General features: G+C 45.3%; 1 protein-coding gene across 1 annotated transcript in view; it reads left to right on the top strand.

The window, feature by feature from the left end:
• The window catches only part of LOC126214979 (uncharacterized), a 424,425-nt gene that overhangs the window by 295,465 nt on the left and 109,754 nt on the right, over nucleotides 1-19,206 (top strand). The window lies entirely within an intron of this gene.

The following is a 19,206-nucleotide window of genomic DNA, read 5'->3' as shown; positions in this document are numbered from 1 at the left end:
AACACGTAAGTCTGATGCTAACTCTGCATTGTAACTCATCCCATAGGAATGGCATTGGATTCAGGTGCGAACTCTGCGGAGGCCAGTCCATGTCAGTAATGTTGCTGCCCACAAACACTTGCCTCAGGTGCTGCATTGTCGTGCTGATAGAATCAATCCGTCTCCGAACTCTTTCTCTACTGCAAGCAATACACGATGCTGTAAAACGTGTTCATAGCCTTCCACATTTAGCGTTTTCTTCAGCACAATAAGGGGTTCTCACCCTAATCACGAGAAACACCCCCATACCGTAACACTACCTGTTCCATACTTCACAGCTCGCACTACATCAGATTGTCACATGGTATAGATCACTCGTTTTCAGTTATCCACTGTTTTCAATTATCCACTGTTTTCAATTATCCAGTGGCGTCTCTCTATAAATCAGTACAAGCTTCGGATAGCGTTGACTACAGATAAGGAACAGCAAAGGGCCTATAACACTACCTTGTGGAACGCCTGAAATCACTTTTGTTTTACTCGATGACTTTACGTCAATTACTACGAACTGTGACCTCTCTCACAGGAAATCACAAATTCAGTCACATAACAGACGATATTCCATAAGCACGCAATTTCACTACAAGCCGCTTGCGTGGTACGGTGTCAAAAGCCTTCCGGAAATCCAGAAATACGGAATCGATCTGAAATCCCTTGTCAATAGCACTGAGCACATGGTGTTTCACAGGAATGATGTTTTCTAAACCCATGTTGACAGTGTATCAATACACTGCTTTCTTCGAGGGAATTCATAATGTTCGAACGCAATATATGTTCCAAACTCCTGCTGCTTATTGACGTTAATGATATGGGCCTGTAATTAAATGGATTACTCGTACCTTCCTTGAATATTGGTGTGCCCTGTGCAGCTTTTCAGTCTTTGCGTACGGATCTTTTGTCGAGCGAACGGTTGTATATGATTGTTAAGTATGGAGCTAATGCATCAGGCATGCTCAGAAAGGAACCTAATTAGTATCTAGTGTGGACCAGAAGACTTGCTTCTATTAAGTGATTTAAGTTCACTACTCAGTGTGATACACCAACTAAACCCGCTGGGCAGAAAAAATGATTAGGGTTGTGGAAAAGGCTACATAAGGCTGGGGTCAATTTCACCTTGGCACATAGCCGAACTTTTACAACTACGAGTTTCCAAAATGCAATTCTTTCACGGCTGAAGGCCTCCAAACCAGAAATCTGAAAAATGAACAAGATAAAAATGCAGTTAAAATAGCCGTGATTGTCACGTCTGCTACAGAGGTCGCTGGACAAATAGTTACATACGAGGTGCATTCGAGTTCTAAGGCCTCTTATTTTTTATCTCCGGACTGGAAAGAGATAGAAACATGCACATTGTTTTAAAATGAGGCCACGGTCATTGTCAATACGTCCCAGAGATGGCAGCACCATACGGCAAATAGAATTTCACCGCCAGCGGCGAGAATGAGAACTGTTTTAAATACTTAAAATGGCGACGTTTTCCTTACTTGAACAGCGTGCAATCATTCGTTTTCTGAATTTGCGTGGTGTGAAACCAATTGAAATTCATCGACAGTTGGAGACATGTGGTGATGAATGTGTCGAAAGTGCGTTCGTGGGTGCGACAGTTTAATGAAGGCAGAACATCGTGTGACAACAAACCGAAACAACCTCGGGCTCGCACAAGCCGGTCAGACGACGTGATCGAGAAAGTGGAGAGAATTGTTTTGGGGGATCGCCGAATGACTGTTGAACAGATCGCCTCCAGAGTTGGCATTTCTGTGGGTTCTGTGCACACAATCCTGCATGACGACCTGAAAATGCGTAAAGTGTCATCCAGGTGGGTGCCACGAATGCTGACTGACGACCACACGGCTGCCCGTGTGGCATGTTGCCAAGCAATGTTGACGCGCAACGACAGCACGAATGGGACTTTCTTTTCATCGGTTGTGACAATGGATGAGACGTGGATGCCATTTTTCAATCCAGAAACAAAGCGCCAGACAGCTCAATGGAAGCACACAGATTCACCGCCACCAAAAAAATTTCGGGTAACCGCCAGTGCTGAAAAAATGATGTCCATGTTCTGGGACAGCGAGGGCGTAATCCTTACCCATTGCGTTCCAAAGGGCACTACGGTAACAGGTGCATCCTACGAAAATGTTTTGAAGAACAAATTCCTTCCTGCACTGCAACAAAAACGTCCGGGAAGGGCTGCGCGTGTGCTGTTTCACCGAGACAACGCACCCGCACATCGAGCGAACGTTACGCAACAGTTTCTTCGTGATAACAACTTTGAAGTGATTCCTCGTGCTCCCTACTCACCTGACCTGGCTCATAGTGACTTTTGGCAGCAATGAAAGACACTCTCCGTGGCCGCACATTCACCAGCCGTGCTGCTATTGCCTCAGCGATTTTCCAGTGGTCAAAAGAGACTCCTAAAGAAGCCTTCGCCGCTGCCATGGAATCATGGCGTCAGCGTTGTGAAAAATGTGTACGTCTGCAGGGCGATTACGTCGAGAAGTAGCGCCAGTTTCATCGATTTCGGGTGAGTAGTTAATTAGAAAAAGAAATCGGAGGCCTTAGAACTTGAATGCACCTCGTACAGTAAGTGATCAGAAGTTTCCGGACACCCCCAAAAACAAACGTTTTCATATTAGATGCATTGTGATGCCACCTACTGCTAGGTACTCCATATCAGAGACCTCAGTAGTCATTAGACATCGTGAGAGCAGAATGGGGCGCTCTGCGGAACTCACGGACTTCGAACGTGCTCAGGTGATTGGGTGTCACTAGAGTGATACGGCTGAACGCGAGATTTCCACACTCCTAAACATCCCTAGGTCCACTGTTTACGATGTGATAGTAAAGTGGATACGTGAAGGGACACCTACAGCACACAGGGCGACCTCGTCTGTTGACTGACAGAGAACGCCGAAAATGGTTCGAATGGCTCTGAGCACTATGGGACTTAACATCTGAGGGCATCAGTCCCCTAGAACTTAGAACTACTTAAACCTAACTAACCTAAGGACATCACACACATCCATGCCCGAGGCATGATTCGAACCTGCGACTGTATCGGTCGCGCGGTTCCAGATTGAAGCTCCTAGAACCGCTCGGTCACAGAGGCCGGCGACACCGCCGACAGTTGAAGATGGTCGTAATGTGCAATAGGCAGACATCTATCCAGACCATCACACAAGAATTCCAAACTGAACCAGGATCCACTGCAAGTACTATGACAGTTAGGCGGTCTAACAACCCTACCACAACAAAGGTCAAAAATTAATTATGATTGTAGTGTTGCTCACGCTGCTAAATATTGCATTTTCGGGCAACAACAAAGTTATATTATGTGGCAGGTGTTATTAGAGCACAGTTAATAAAGTCATTTCTTGAAATAATGGATAAACTAGGCACTTATCTTTTCGTGTTTCCCACGCTGGTCTCGTTGTGAACTCATGGCTCAATCGTCGGAAATCTGGGTAGTGATGATTCCAAGCTCGGATGCAAAGAGGCGCAGGTGTTATTCTGCGATATTCAAAAGTTTTATAGACGTGTTTCATAAACCATTCTTGAAGACTAAACTTTTGCAAGTTAGGGCAATGGTGATGTAAAACAAGTAATCAGCACTCCTTATTTAAGTTACACTTTTTATTGTTTTTTGCAGTATCACGTAACTCCTTCCAAAACATCACAATATAAAACATACTTGAAAATATCTTCCTCAGTGTTAAAGTTCACATTTCATAAACTGACTACAGTTTGCGTCCTTTTAACATGACGACCAAAGCTTGACTCTCTAATAACCGCTTACGAGCCCAAAAATCAGAGTTACAAGTACGTCAATGATCATAGTGACAAAAGAAAGAACACACATAAGAATAATATCATTTCAATGTATACATAGCGATGTATCGCAGTACCTCTACATTAATGAAATCAAATCTGAATGTTGTCACAGAAATATGGTAACTATTTTACAGAAACACAGTAGAGTATTGCTGGTATCGAGAGGTTGAGGTGAGGTACCGTAATGGTTACGTAATTCAAGTACCATTACAGCGGGAGGTAAGAAAACTTGGTTTTTCGTGGTCGAGCGGCTGCTCATAAGCCAAACGTCACACCGGTAAACGCCAAACGACGCCTAGCTCGGTGTAAGAAGCGTAAACATTGGACGATTGAACAGTGGAAAAACGTTGTGTGGAGTGACAAATCACGGTACACCATGTGGCGGTCCGATTGCCGGGTGAACGTCATCTGCAGCGTGTGTAGTGCCAACAGTGAAGGTGGTAAGGTGTGGTCGTGTTTCTCGTGGAGGGTGCTTGCACCCCTTGTTTCGTGTGGCGCTATCACAGCAAAGGCCTACATTGATGTTTTAAGCATCTTCTTGCTTCCCACTGTTGAGCAATTCGGGGATGGCGATTGTATCTTTCAACACACTCGAACACCTGTTTGTAATGCACGGCCTGTGGCGGAGTGCTTACAGCCGGCCGGAGTGCCCGTGCGGTTCCAGGCGCTTCAGTCTAGAACAGCTGCTACGGTCGCAGGTTCGAATCCTGCCTCGGGCATGGATGTGTGTGATGTCCTTAGGTTAGTTAGGTTTAATTAGTTCTAAGTTCTAGGGGACTTATGACTTCAGAAGTTAAGTCGCATAGTGCTCAGAGCCATTTGGAGTGCTTACATGACAATAACATGCCTGTAATGGACTGGCCTGCAGAGAGTCCTGCGCTGAATCCTAGGAACACCTGTGGGATGTTTTGGAACGCCGAATTTGTGCCAGGCCTCACCGACCGACATCGATACCTCCCCTCATGCAACACTCTGAAGAATGGTGTGCCGTAAAGAATGGGCTGCGATTCCCCAAGAAACCTTTCGGCACTTGATTGAACGTATGCCTGTTAGAGTGGAAGCTGTCACGAGGGCTAAGGGTGGGCCAACACCATACTGAATTCCAGCACGACCGATGGAGGGCGCCAGGAATTTTCAAGTAATTGTGAGCCAGGTGTCCGGATACTTTTGATCTCATGGTGTATGTTACAGTTTGATACCCGTGCAACTTTTGTACCAGTGATGATTATTTCTTTTCGTGTGTATCGCTTTCATGTTGTCAAGTATCAACTCTGGCACTACTCGTGTAGCTGCATAACTTTCATTTCAGGGATGACTCCGGCACTCATAAAACGACGGAACTGCAGGGCATACTGGTGGCGCAGCCGTGCAGTCATCTGCGAAACCAGTTTGACGAAATGAGTTTGGCAGCGTAGCGCCGTCGTGTAAACTAGCGTTAACAGCGTGGCCATTACGGATGGCAGGTGGAGCGGGCTGCGTAGCGGCGGTCACGCGACAGGTGAGCCGGAGAGGTGGGAGCGGGGGAGGTGGGAACGCCGCGCCGCCCGATAAGCGCGCTGAGTAACCGGCCAGCACACGCACCCCACCCGGCAGTGGGGGCGCGGGATACCCTCCAGTGCAGTACAGTACAGTACAGTCGTTCGTTCCGCAGCCTGGCGCAAGTGTCTAATGTAAACGACGTCGTCGTCGTCTTTACACTTATCAAATTAGCTGCGAATCTTTTAGTTCTTGTTTTTACGTAGGTACAAGACAGGCTTGTTTCGGCATTTGTGCCGTTTTCAAGTGTTCGTCCAGATGGAATAACGTCCCTCAACATCGTTAGAAAACGCATTATTAATGTGCTGCGAATACATTGAATGGAAGATCCCTTATCATTTAGCTACAATATAGCAGGTCAGCAACTGGAAGCAGTTAATTCCATAAATTATCTGGGAGTACGCATTAGGAGTGATTTAAAATGGAATGATCATATAAAGTTGATCGTCGGTAAAGCAGATGCCAGACAGATTCACTGGAAGAATACTAAGGAAATGCAATCCGAAAACAAAGGAAGTAGGTTGCAGTACGCTTGTTCGCCCACTGCTTGAATACTGCTCAGCAGTGTGGGATCCGTACCAGATAGGGTTGATAGATGAGATAGAGAAGATCCAACGGAGAGCAGCGCGCTTCGTTACAGGATCATTTAGTAATCGCGAAAGCGTTACGGAGATGATAGATAAACTCCAGTGGAAGACTCTGCAGGAGAGACGCTCAGTAGCTCGGTACGGGCTTTTGGTGAAGTTTCGAGAACGTACCTTCACCGAGGAGTCAAGCGGTATACTGCTCCCTCCTACGTATATCTCGCGAAGAGAGGACGAGGATAAAATCAGAGAGATTAGAGGCCACACAGAGGCATACCGACAATCCTAGACTGGAATAGAAGGGAGAACCGATAGAGGTATTTAAGGTACCCTCCGCCATACACCGTCAGGTGGCTTGCGGAGTCTGGATGTAGATGTAGATTCCCTTCCAGGACTTTTTAACACTGTTCGGAGTTTAACACTGTTCGGAGATGATGCGGTCGTTTTTAAGACAGTATAGATTTGCAGAATCATTTGTAGAGGATTTTTAAATGCTTTCGTGATATCATCTGACATTCTTTATTTTTAAAAGATCACGAAATCATTTAAAAATGAAGCGTGAAGATGGTTGACCGTGAACGTCAATCAATACAACATATTGCGCATACATTGGGAAAGGAATCTACTACTGTACAGCTACACTATTAAATACAAACTGCTGGAATTAGTGTCTACCGGAAAATATCTAGGAGCTACTATCCAGAGCTACCTTAACTGTAATTACGTGAAACAAATAGTATGAAGAGCATGATTCCAGATAGATTCATAGGCATAATCTTAAGGAAAGTGGTTTACAAGGCCCTTGATCGACCGATTCTTGCGTATTGTTCATGTATGTGGCATCCTTACTTATAGTGAGTGGGGGAGATTCATGTATGAGAGAGAGAGAGAGACACGGCATCGTTTAAGCCTTGTGGTAGTCAACTTTGTCCCTACCGCCCACTAGTGAGTGTTCCAGTTAACATAGACGGTGGGGGCGGTAGGGGCGGTAGGGGTTTCAAAAAACAGTTTCATTAGGTTTCCATAAAAGTTTGGGGAACTATCGGTAAGTAGTCATATGCTTTAACTCTACTCTATAAATCACCATTAATGTGGAACCGACGGGCACTTAAATTTTAATGTTAACAGAGATACAAAGATGGGTGGTAGGTAGTAAAGGCTGACCACAGCTGCGTGTGAGCTTTTACAGATGCTCGACAACCTCCAGTGGAAGACGTTACAAGAGGGGCGTTGGGCATCACGGAGAGTGTTTTCCGGTAAGAATCTGATTACTTCCTCTCACGTATATCTTGCGAAGTGACCGCCGCGAGAAAATACGAGAAACTAGAGTTAGCTCAGAGGCTTACCGCCAATCATTCTTCCCACGGCGCCATTCGCGAGTGAAGCCGAGAGGCGGGGTGATCAATGGTACCAGAGTACGCTCCGCCACATAGCGTTATTTTACATTACGTAATTTTAGTACCACGATGGAGTCCTGTGTTCACTGATCTGTCTAGTCTAGTCCTGAATCAAACAACGATAACTAAGACCACTTTTGCCACAGATCGTCTTCGCGCCGACTGCGGTCTTAGGATACTGTTCATACTGTCCGAGCGAAGCTGTGTCCGCTGATATCCACTTGCGAACTATTGGAGTGCCGTGCGACTGACGGATAAAACTGTCCCTGCCTTGTGCGCCCTCTTGCCTTGCCTGAGCTCAAATATAAGGGGCTGTCAAATGAAAAGCCACCACAACGGAAACATGGAATTATTCCATTCAAAACTTGTCACCAAACGCGTTAAGACATTTATTTCATTTGGACAAGAGACCGTGGATTCGTGTTTCGTAGAACGCGGTCGGCCGCTGACCAATTCATAACCGCTCCCTATCGTGCACTTCCTCATCGGACAAACAGACGTCGACACGTCTTTCTTGAAGTCCCCAAAGTTGTGAAAATCACACGGTGAAAGGTGCGGGCAGTACGGAGGAGGTTACATTGCTTCCCAAGCATATCACTGAAGGGTAGTCTTGGTCCGATTGTCAGTGTGGGAGCGAGCATTGTCGTGCAAAAGGACGATTCCGTCCGACAGCATTCCTGGGCGTTCCGACTATTATGCAGCGTCGCAGTTTCTGCAAAATGTCTTCGTAGCGCTACGCATTGAGTGGAGAACTCGAGGAGCTGTGGACCCCAACAGCCTAAGTAGGTCATCATGACCTCACCGGAACTTGGGTAAACTGCTTTAGGTTCATGTGAGATGTTTCTATTGTTGGCCTTGCCGTTTGTCCTCTGACTGTGACAATTATCCTGTTCCACGGTAACGCCCACCCCCACACTGCCAATTGGACGAAGGCTACGTTTCAGCGATTTGGTCAGGGAACACTGCAGCAGCCTGTGATTTTCACATCTTTGGCGAGCTGTAGAAACAAGTGCGTGGACGTCGGTTTCAGCCGGACGAGGAAGTGCAAAATAGGATGCACTGTGGACCAATCAGCGGCCGATAGCGTTCCATGGCTCAGGAATTGATCGTCTTAGGGCGTGTGGTGATTACTTCTGAATGGAACCATCCATGGCCCCACTGCAGCGGGTGTTTGGTTTTTTGTTGACTGCCCCTCATAATACAATTTTCAAAATTGGTCCCAACAAATTTTTCGTTCCTTTAGCTTTACACACGTGAAGATTTCAACACAAAATCGTAATTGCTTGCAGAGTTACAGAAAAATATTTATGTTGGTGCGCGAGTCACATTTGACCGTTCCACGCTCACTTCCTTTATTACGTGCTGTTTTTTCTTTTACTGTCAGTTTTACTTTGGTACGTATTCTCATACTTCCGTGTCGCAGAACAGCACTGTACCATTTCTCATACTTGGTAGACATCGTTCAAACCTTCAGTGCTCACTTTAGAACTGTGTGTTGCTTGAATTGTGTGAGGTAATTAAGTGTGCCTACAAATATAGGTAGTTGCTTTAGTGTGACTGCAGAGGTGTTCTGTTTGATTTAGAAATTGGAAAGCTAAAAAAAAACGACATTTTCATAGAAAAAGCTTTAGTAATTTGCAGGGGAATGCTTAACCACGCACCAAGAGAAAATCTACTCTTCTAGAATCTGCAGCAAATAGTGGAAACGGGATATACAACATAGATTTGTTTAAGCAAAATCGATCAAAATAATCATGAGTAATTCCAGTCGAAAATTTGGAAGATATATAAAAAATGTTTACTTTATTGGAAGAAGAATGTATAAAAAGGGACTTTTCAAAAACTGTGACCACTCTTAAAGGTGGACCGACTAACACATTAGAAGTTATTGAGGGAGTTAAAATTCCTGTGATGCGAAATTGATAAAATCTTTGCAGGACGACGACATGTTGAGAAACTCTTCCAACACAAGCGCAGAATTATTCACCAAGGAGGCAAGAAAGCAGGAGACAGGCCGAAACTACAAAACTAAGTAAAGGAAGAAGAGCAATAAGTGTACTATTCACCTGGGCAGTTTTAGTTCACTGAAGTCATCCTAAAGTTCGGTAAAGCACTTTTGAAACTTCGATGATCATTTTCTCGGTTTTATACTTGCAAAATGGGTTTCCGTGGTAACTTTTTGTCTAAGGTATAAATCATTTTCAGTTGATACTCTGCTTGCTATGGTCTACAAGATACACTACCGTTTTTGCTGAAGATCGAAAACTTGAGAATTTTTAACGCCTGTAAATATGGTTCGAAAAGTGGTTAAGGAACCCATTTTGTGAATGTTCTGCTTGCGTATTATAGCTACAAAACGCAAGATAAGGCATGTTGAGTACACTGTTGCTAGGTTACATTTTAATTGTTAATTAAGACGTTTGGAAAAGTTCTCTCCAAGTTTGAGAATTTACCATTACAAAAGTCATTTGTTCACACACTAAATTGAGTGTGATTATCTTTTATAGTTCCTGAGGAATACGACTTAGAATGTACCCTACCGTTACTGTGCGATAATTGTGTCAACCCGTTAACTGAGTTGCGCCTGAGTAGTAGGCAGCCTGGCACTCTAGTACGTATGGCTGTGTCCCGTACCTTCTTTTATTAGGACACGGCAGTTTATTTACTCTGAGCACAGAAGCACTCGTGTTACAGGTCCTCTGGCGTTACCTTTATCTCTAATGAACACAGGACGACGTACTAGATTAGCTGTTACTTGGAGCCATTCACGTTTGAGAAGCTATTCAGTTTACTTTGACCTTTGTTTGTCGTCTACAGTGTAGCTTTATGTTCCTTCTGCCATCCGCTCCGCTGTGTCTGTATGTTCCACCACAATACGGCCCTCTCCTCTACCCCCATCTTTCCTACAATCAGACCGTATGTGTAAATACAAAATCGCCTGGTGTGTTTTGCATACTTCTTAGTATAAGTGATAACTCCGGCCTCAACTCCACTACTCACAATGGACTGGATTCTTGAACAACAATGAATTCTAACTGAGTTCTTACTCAACGTGAGCAAAGTGAAACGGAACAAAACTGGACCATCACGCTTAATAAAGTCTCAACCAGACGGCCATATTGCCACACATCGCATGCGATCCATCAGATTGCCTGCGATTTCCATGCGATAAGCCACCGATCTGTTTTCTCATATGCGATTGCATGCACAAGCGACGAATCGCTGGGTTCACTGACAAGCAACCGATGGCCGTCTGTTATACTGGAGAAGTGACAGCACCATATTACAAGTTTAACTGCATTTACGCTTAAACTATTCGTTGAGATTATTTTCAAATTAAATGGTCAAGGGTCAGATTTCAATGGACTTTCTTTAACGGGAAGTACCACCCTTTAAGAACTCTTTTAGCTCTTTCTTTGATCCATCAGTTCCACAAACAAATTGTGGTAGTTCTGTAATAATCCCTACCGCCCGACGTGAAAGTTGGAACGCCCACTAGCGAGCTATAGGGACAAGGCTGACCACCACTGCTCTAAGTGAACCCCTGGGCAACATATCGACGGCATATGCTGAAGTGACAGCGATTGTCAAACTAGCGAGCAGGAAACAGTGTGATTAAACTGCTGATGACAGTCTGTGAGTACTTACACCCACGGGAGGAACGGTGGAAGAACCCTAGAAACCATCATCATTGCTACAGTTCATTTTCCTGAAGTACATGATCCCGCTAGAAAGGCAAAGCAAAAGACCGGACCGACATTTTGGGAACTATGAAATTACCTATAGGTTTGAAGTATAGTCTATTTTGTGTTTAGATGTGACGTTTCAGTTGTGTAGCTTAGTATTTATAGCTGATATGCAGGACTTTAAAAAATATGTTTTTCACATTCTATGTTTTATGCACTTCACTGTGTCCATAACAAATATAAGATATGATCAGAACTGATTTGTTGCACGCAACTGTTTTTACCAAAACACACAAAATGGGTCCTGAGGATCCGGGTGTACCGTATGCGTTACATTTTTTACGTGTGCCAGTTAGCTGTTAAATTTGTACGTACAGAGGCGGACAAAAGTATTCAGACACAGGTGACATGCGTATCTCACGGTCGATTGTGGCTGATGCATACACGGAATGTGCATCTGCGTATGTGCCATAAAGCAGGGAATATAGCGAAAGACGTCGACTGTGCGAATGTCACCGTACCCTCTACCTGGAACGATTAGTTCTGTGTTACCATCGCCGGCCGCTGTGGCCGAGCGGTTCTAGGCGCTTCAGTCTGGAACCGCGCGACCGCTACGGTCGCAGGTTCAAATCTTACCTTGGGCATGGATGTGTGTGATGTCCTTAGGTTAGTTAGGTTTAAGTCCTAGGGGACTGATGACCTCAGATGTTAAGTCCCATAGCGCTCACTGCCATTTGAACCATTTTGGTGTTACCATCACAGGCGAGTTTTTCACTTGAGACAAAAGTAATCGGACACCGCCCCGCTTAAAAAGGTAACCGCAGTCTGAAGGCAAAACTCCGCGGCAGCAAGCAGTCAGTGTGAGCAAGACAGCTGTTTCGTACTACAGGAAAGCACAGGTCTCGTCAAGGAAGACGAACGTAGCGCCATGCCTACTAAAAGTAGGGAAACGACAGTGGAATAGCGAAGGCTTATTATGCGGCTGCATAGTTGGGGGAAACCCATGTGCAGAAATAGGCGAGGTCGTCAACCGAAGCCGAAAAACTGTATTTGGTATCGTCCAGAAATCAAAAGAAAAAACTCGTCAATCGTCCACGACAGGGGGCGTCCTCAGAAACTCACGAACAGAGACAAGAGGAAGATAGCTCGAATGGTGAAAAACGACCCACGGACAACGGCTCATGCTACAGTGGGAGAACTGACTGAAGGGGTAGTGGTAGAACGGTGCGCAGATGCCTGAAGAATGCTGGGTATAATGCCAGAGTGCCAAGACGCAAACCGTACGTCAGTAAGTGTAACGCAAAAAAGCGGATGTTTTTGGAGAAGAATTTGTGGGCAAGGATATGACCTTTTGGGGCAAGATTCTGTGTGATGAACGCAAATCCTCTGTGAGCCTCGTGGCTGGCCGCAGTTAAAAGTGTGGCGTCAAGCGAACACAGAGTGGGAGCCAAAAAACATGCAACCATCAGATATGGAAGTCGCAGTGTGATGGTGTGGGGATGCATGTCTCCCAGAGATGTTGGCGAGCTTGTCTTTATTGAAGGCACCGTGGACTAATTTGTCTATCTCGATATACTCAAAATCTGACGAAAAGTGCTGCGAAGTTCGATCTTTGAGGTGACTCATTTCCAACAAGACGGTGATCCTAAGCATACGGCGGAAACAAACTGTGGATCCTATACGACACGCCTCATCGCCCCACTGCAGTCTCCGGGCCTCTATCCCGTCGAAAACATCTGGAATGAACTGAAAACGAGACTACTCAAGCGACATGTTATCAGTCTGCACACTTGCGTGCATTGATAGAAGAATTGGTGAATATCGGTTCGGCCGGCCGGAGTGGCCGAGCGGTTCTAGGCGCTACAGTCTGGAACCGCGCGACCGCTACGGTCGCAAGTTCGAATCCTGCCTCGGGCATTGATGTGTGTGATGTCCTTAGGTTAGTTAGGTTTAAGTAGTTCTAAGTTCTAGGAGACTGATGACCTCAGAAGTTAAGTCCCATAGTGCTCGGAGCCATTTGAACCATTTGAATATCGGTTCGGATATAACGAAAAGGTTGTTTACTCCACGCCACACAGACTGAGGGCTGTAATATAGAGAAGGGGACGCATTACCAAATACTGATTGCTCAGTTTCTGAATATTTTAGTCCACTGTATATTTTTTTTACATAAGTCGTGTTTTGTTACTTTTTTTCTGCATATGTTCAGACACATTTGTAAAGCATAAAATACGTTGAGTTAGAAACACATTTAAGGTTTACTTCTCTGATTACTCCCAGTATCTGAATATTTTTGTCCGCCTTTGTGGACCAGCATATGGACAAGTGATGAAATGTGCGTTTTAATGGCACCTAACGCAGGCATTTTACGCGCGTCCATTTTCGTGCACAAACTGTGTGAGTGAGAGCTAAATAGAGACGAGTACTGACGCTGGAGAGCGCAAAATCACGTTAACCAGCTGGTCCCGTGTGGCGACGGCACTGTGACTCGTGCCCGTGGATTTCCTGTCCGCGTCAGCGTCAACGTTAGCTGCCTCGTGCCGTGTGAGGACGGCTTAAGTGCTGGAGAGGTGCCCCCGGCAGCTCTGCCAATCCCCCTCCCCTCCCCTCCCGCCCCGCCCCGCGCCGGCGACCGCGGCCCCAGTTTACCGCCGCTACCTGTCGTGACGTGACGTCACGGCGTGGCGCGGCGCGGCGCGGGCTGCTCGCTTAGCAGCTGCGGTCAGCGAGGCGCCAATCGATACGTCGCAACCCTTTAGCTCGGGACTGCCTCCCTCCTCCCTCGCTGTCGCGTCGCACGGCGCTGCCAACAGCCGCGAGCGAAATAACGCCGCGCTCCCTCAGCCGGTCTGGAAGGCGGAAGACGGAAATCGAATTTCGAAAGCTGGTTAGGCTCCAATCGCATTTGCTTAGTCCGAACAGACCCAGGCGTTCGTGAATGCGCATACCTGCACTGAGGATTATCCTGTGGATAAAGCCTGCGCCGCTGCAAATATCCCTATACATAACCGCGGATATTAGCAGTAATTACTCTGTAATTAAAAGTTAAACGATGCTATCAAACTTTACGACTGTAATGATTAAGTCGCTATTATCAATTCGGGACGGAGTGTCAGTTACACTGGGCAGAATGCATAGTGTCCTCGAAAGATTACTCACATTTACACCTGCAAAGGCTTAAGATGCGACACGACTATGCTGTTTTTCTCCACAACTATACGTTTGTACTATAAAAGGGCGATCAAAAAGTTTCCGTTCGAAGGCCGAATAGTGTAGAAGTGGTATACCAATCAGGCAAAATCGCGATGAGCACTGAGGCAATTATCCCACCGACGCACCAGGCTGAAGACACCCGTTTGGTGAAACACCGTGTCCCTCTGCGTGAAAAGGACGTAACTCTTGCTGCACGTCCTCGTCCTACAGGAATCTTTGAGGCGGTTAGGACGTCAAATGAGCCGACTTGGAACAGGAGAGGCACCACAGGACATTTCAATTTCCACTGTCTATACTTTTGCAAGTTGTTGTGGTCTTCAGTCCTGAGACTGGTTTCATGCAGCTCTCCATGCTACCCTATCCTGTGCAAGCTTCTTAATCTCCCAGTACCTACTGCAACCTACATCCTTCTGAATCTGCTTAGTGTATTCATCTCTTGGTCTCCCTCTACGATTTTTAGCCTCCACGCTGCCCTCCAATACTAAATTTGTGATCCCCTGATGCCTCAGAACATGTCCTACCAACCGATCCCTTCTGCTAGTCAAGTTGTGCCACAAACTCCTCTTCTCCCCTGTTCTATTCAATACCTCCTCATTAGTTATGTGATCTACCCATATAATCTTCAGCATTCTTCTGTAGCACCACGTTTCGAGAGCTATTCTATTCTTGCTCAAACTATTTATCGTCCATGTTTCACTTCCATACATGGCTACACTCCATACAAATACTTTCAGAAACGACTTCCTGACACTTAAATCTATACTCGGTGTTAACAAATTTCTCTTCTTACTTTTGCAAGTAATTTCATAAAACTTTGTCAGCATTACCAGCAATGATTCAGGATTCACACTCATAGCAGTGGACGCTCAAAAACCTAGCAAAATAAATTATTTTTACATGTGAAATTTCATCATTTTTTCACTTACTATTGGCTGCATTTGTTGCTGTAGGTACACTTTTCTTCTTAAGTAAGAGATTCCTCAATGAATTTTTTACGGAATACAAACCAAACTTACAGGTGTAAATGTATTAAAAGCTGTGGTAAAAATTTAGACAACTATAAAATTTGAGTTTTTTCCAAAATTAAGTTTATTAACAGCTCATTCATTTTTCATAAATTAAATAAATCCTTCCTGGTCATGCTGACAAAGTTCTATGCATTTATTTGTGGAAATATAGACAGTGGAAATTAAAATGTCCTGTGGCGCCTCTCCTGCTCCAAGTCGGCCCGTTTGCCGTCCTCCCTTAAGGGACAGAAGGCATGATTATCGCATGGAGAGAGATTAGGGCTAAAGGGTAGGTACTCGAGCGTTTCCCACTTGAGTCGGCGTAATTTCTGCGTTACGACATTTGCGATATGGGGGCGTGCGTTGTCACGAAGCAGCAACACCCCTTGGCGCACCATTCGACAAGGCATGGTGCCCCGTACACATTCTTCATTCTCCGATCTGTGTGTTTGTCCTTCGGCAGCCAAGGAAATAGCAGCACGCTGATCCTGTTTGGACGCATTTGGTAATAACGTCGCCATAGTTCACGTTTCGTCGTTTCCCGCACGCACATCGGAAAGACGCATGTCACACTAATCGCTTGGCTACTTGTCGGTGCTTATATACCCGCTTTGGAGTCTCGCTATGTTTCATATATGCTGCAGCAACGCTGTCAAGCGGGAACTGTTTGTGGAACATTCACTCCATTTTCTGACTCCTGGGTGTAACACAACATAAATACGAAGGTCATTCAATAATTAAAGAGAGAAATTGGTCTGGAGTAAACAGCGTTTATTTTTACAAAACAATACTTTTTAGCATAATCCCATTGAACATTTATGCACTTGTTCCAATGGGCGACAGGCCTTTTTATTTTGGCTGCGAAGAACTATCATGATGTTTGAACCAACTTCCCCACAAACTTTTTTGCGTTCTCGTTCTCATGGATCCTCTTCCCACGTAACGTCTCCTTCAGTGCACTAAACAAACGGAAATCACTATGAGCTAAACCAGTCCATTTTGTCAATGGTTTCACGTGTTGGTTGAGCAATGAGGACGTTCGTTGTCGGACAATCACACCTTGGCTGCCGAAGGACAAACACAGATCGGAGAATGAAGAATGTGTACGGGGCACCATGCCTTGTCGAATGGTGCGCCAAGGGGTGTTGCTGCTTCGTGACAACGCACGCCCCCATATCGCAAATGTCGTAACGCAGAAATTACGCCGACTCAAGTGGGAAACGCTCGAGTACCTGCCCTTTAGCCCTAATCTCTCTCCATGCGATAATCATGCCTTCTGTCCCTTAAGGGAGTAGGACGGCAAACGGGCCGACTTTGAGCAGGAGAGGCGCCACAGGACATTTTAATTTCCACTATCTATACTTCCACAAATAAATGCATGGAACTTTGTCAGCATGACCAGGAAGGATTTATTTAATTTATGAAAAATGAATGAGCTGTTAATAAACTTAATTTTTAGAAAATCACACCTCCGAGTAGTACTGGCTTTTCATTGTATGCTGCTCTTCGAGATAATCACAAAAACTGGACCTTCAGCATCCCAAGACACCGTCAATATGACTTTTCCTGCTGATGCTTTGGTTTTGAATTTTTTCTTGACAGGTGAGTTAATGTGCTTCCAATCCATGGTCTTTTTTTATAATAGCTCATAATAGTGAACCAAAGTTTCATCACAAGTTAAAATTTTGTTGAAGTGCGCACCTTCTCTTCCATAACGTTCCTTTAGCTCTGCACACTCAGCCTTGTTTCCTTGCGGTACTTCAGCTTGTTACAGATGTTATGAACTGTTCCAGCACTATCAACTATCATTTCCACAGTCACACGGCGGTCGGCACGAATAAGGTCATCAATTCGACTTTCAAGTGAGGGAGTTGAAACTGCAACTGGTCGGCCAGAACGGTGTTCGTGAGTCACTGAGTCGCGACAAGTTTTGAACTGCTCTACCCACTTGTAAAAATTTGCACGATTCATACGACTTTCGCCATAAACCTTAGACATTCTACAGTGTATATTCACTGGTTTCTCGTCTTCAGCTAGTAAAAAACGAACAACAGAACGTTGTTCAACTAATATGGGCGTTTCAAGCGGACTCGCCATCTTGATGTATTTTTGAGGCTATAAACAAAATGTTGATACCTCAGCTGATCAGGGCTCATCCCAGTTATGCCAACTTTAACCGATGAAAGTAGCAAACTTACCCTACTAACAGTTTTTTCCCCAGACCAATTTCTCTTTAATTATTGAATGACGCTCCTAATTTATGGTATAGGAGTACCCCAGCATCTCTTACACTGTAAAACAAAAAAGCGCACCTCGAAGGAATTATCCAAATGTGACGAAAATCGGTACATGTTATTTATATGTACATACAAAATATTACAATTTCGGAAAAATTGTATGATTTATTCAAGAGAGGTTCACAAACTGAGCAAGTCAGTAACACGTTGATCCACTTCTGGCCCTTGTGGGAGTCATTCGACTTCGCATTGACACTTGTTGGATGCCCTCCCGAAGCATATAGTGACAATTCAATGTTAGATCCTCCGGAAGGATATCGTGACAGAATCAATTCAATTGGCATGTTAGACCGTCAGAAGCTCGAGCTGGTTGGGGGGCTGTTCCCATAATGTACCAAACTTTCCCAATTGGGGAGACGTCCGGCGACCTAGCTGGTCAGGTTAAGGTTTGCCAAGTACATGGAAGGGCGGTCATTGTCTTGCTGAAATTTAATCCCAGGACCCATGTCAAGCGACGCCCCGGGACGGGGGTGGGATACCAAGCTGCCTGTCGCGCGCCATACGATGCGACGAGCAGGATTGACGGTCACCCGCAGCACCCTTACAGAACAGCGGTACGTCGACCATACTTTACGCCCCTTTTGTTGTCCTTCGTGGCACGTCATCCTGCGCTTACATTCCAGCAAGAGTATTACCGGCAGCCCACGGCGCGAGTTTCTGCTGGCAACCCCTACCGTGGCCAGCAGGGTCACCTGATCTCTTTCGAATTGAGGACATTTGGAGCGCAATTAGCAGGGCCCTCCAACCATCTCTGAATTTTGACGATCTAACGCGCCACTTAGAATTTGGTGTGATAAACCTCAGGAGGACATTCAGCGCCTATCAATGTCGGGCTGAGTAATTGCTTGAGCAAGGTCAGGGGTGCACCGAAGTATTATTGACTTGGGGAAACTCGTTAAGCTCTCTTAGATAAACCAATTTTTCTGAAACTGTAATAATTTGTTTGTACACATACAGCACATCTGCGATTTCTGTCCCATTCGGGTAACTCCTTTCTGGCGCTTTTTTCTGTCCGCATGTTATTTAAAAGTACAGAAACCGATGATTATTGTACTAGGAATTCTAGTGTGCAAATATGGTTGAAGTCCATGGCTCATTAACGCACATTTCGTAAACTAACTACGTTAGAAATATTTGGTAGTATTCAATATGTGACGGCAACTTCCAGCGATTTCAGTCGAGTTCCTGTTGTTGCGGAGAAGTTTCGCTGGAAAATGCGCAAAATCTCTGAAGAATTAGCGAGAGTATGATTCATTATAAGTTGGTCATGACCACTCTGTACGAAAGGTGAACTACGAGGTCAGACTTTAGTAGATGAAAATTCAGGCCAGGCGAAATCTTACCATCAAAGCTCCGGAGTAACGAAAGAGTGAAGTAGTTTGCAATTTCCGCGGATGCAGATTGAAGACTGAAGGGACCGTCTAAGAGACTTAATGCGCATGCTGTTACCGTTTTTCTAGATGCAGGTCTTACGAACTGGAGCTGCTGTAGCCCAACGTTCTTTGCATCTGGTGATCGTATACATACCGTGGCTTCGCACCAAGTCTCGCTTGGGACCGGAATTCAGCCGATTGGGAAAATTTATCGGCGCACTCTAATAGAATTCAATATAGCAG

Source organism: Schistocerca nitens, chromosome 12, assembly GCF_023898315.1.
Source record: "Schistocerca nitens isolate TAMUIC-IGC-003100 chromosome 12, iqSchNite1.1, whole genome shotgun sequence".
Taxonomy (NCBI): Eukaryota; Metazoa; Arthropoda; class Insecta; order Orthoptera; family Acrididae; genus Schistocerca; species Schistocerca nitens.
Note: the sequence above shows the minus strand (reverse complement) of the source record. Positions and strands in the feature narration are given on the sequence as shown.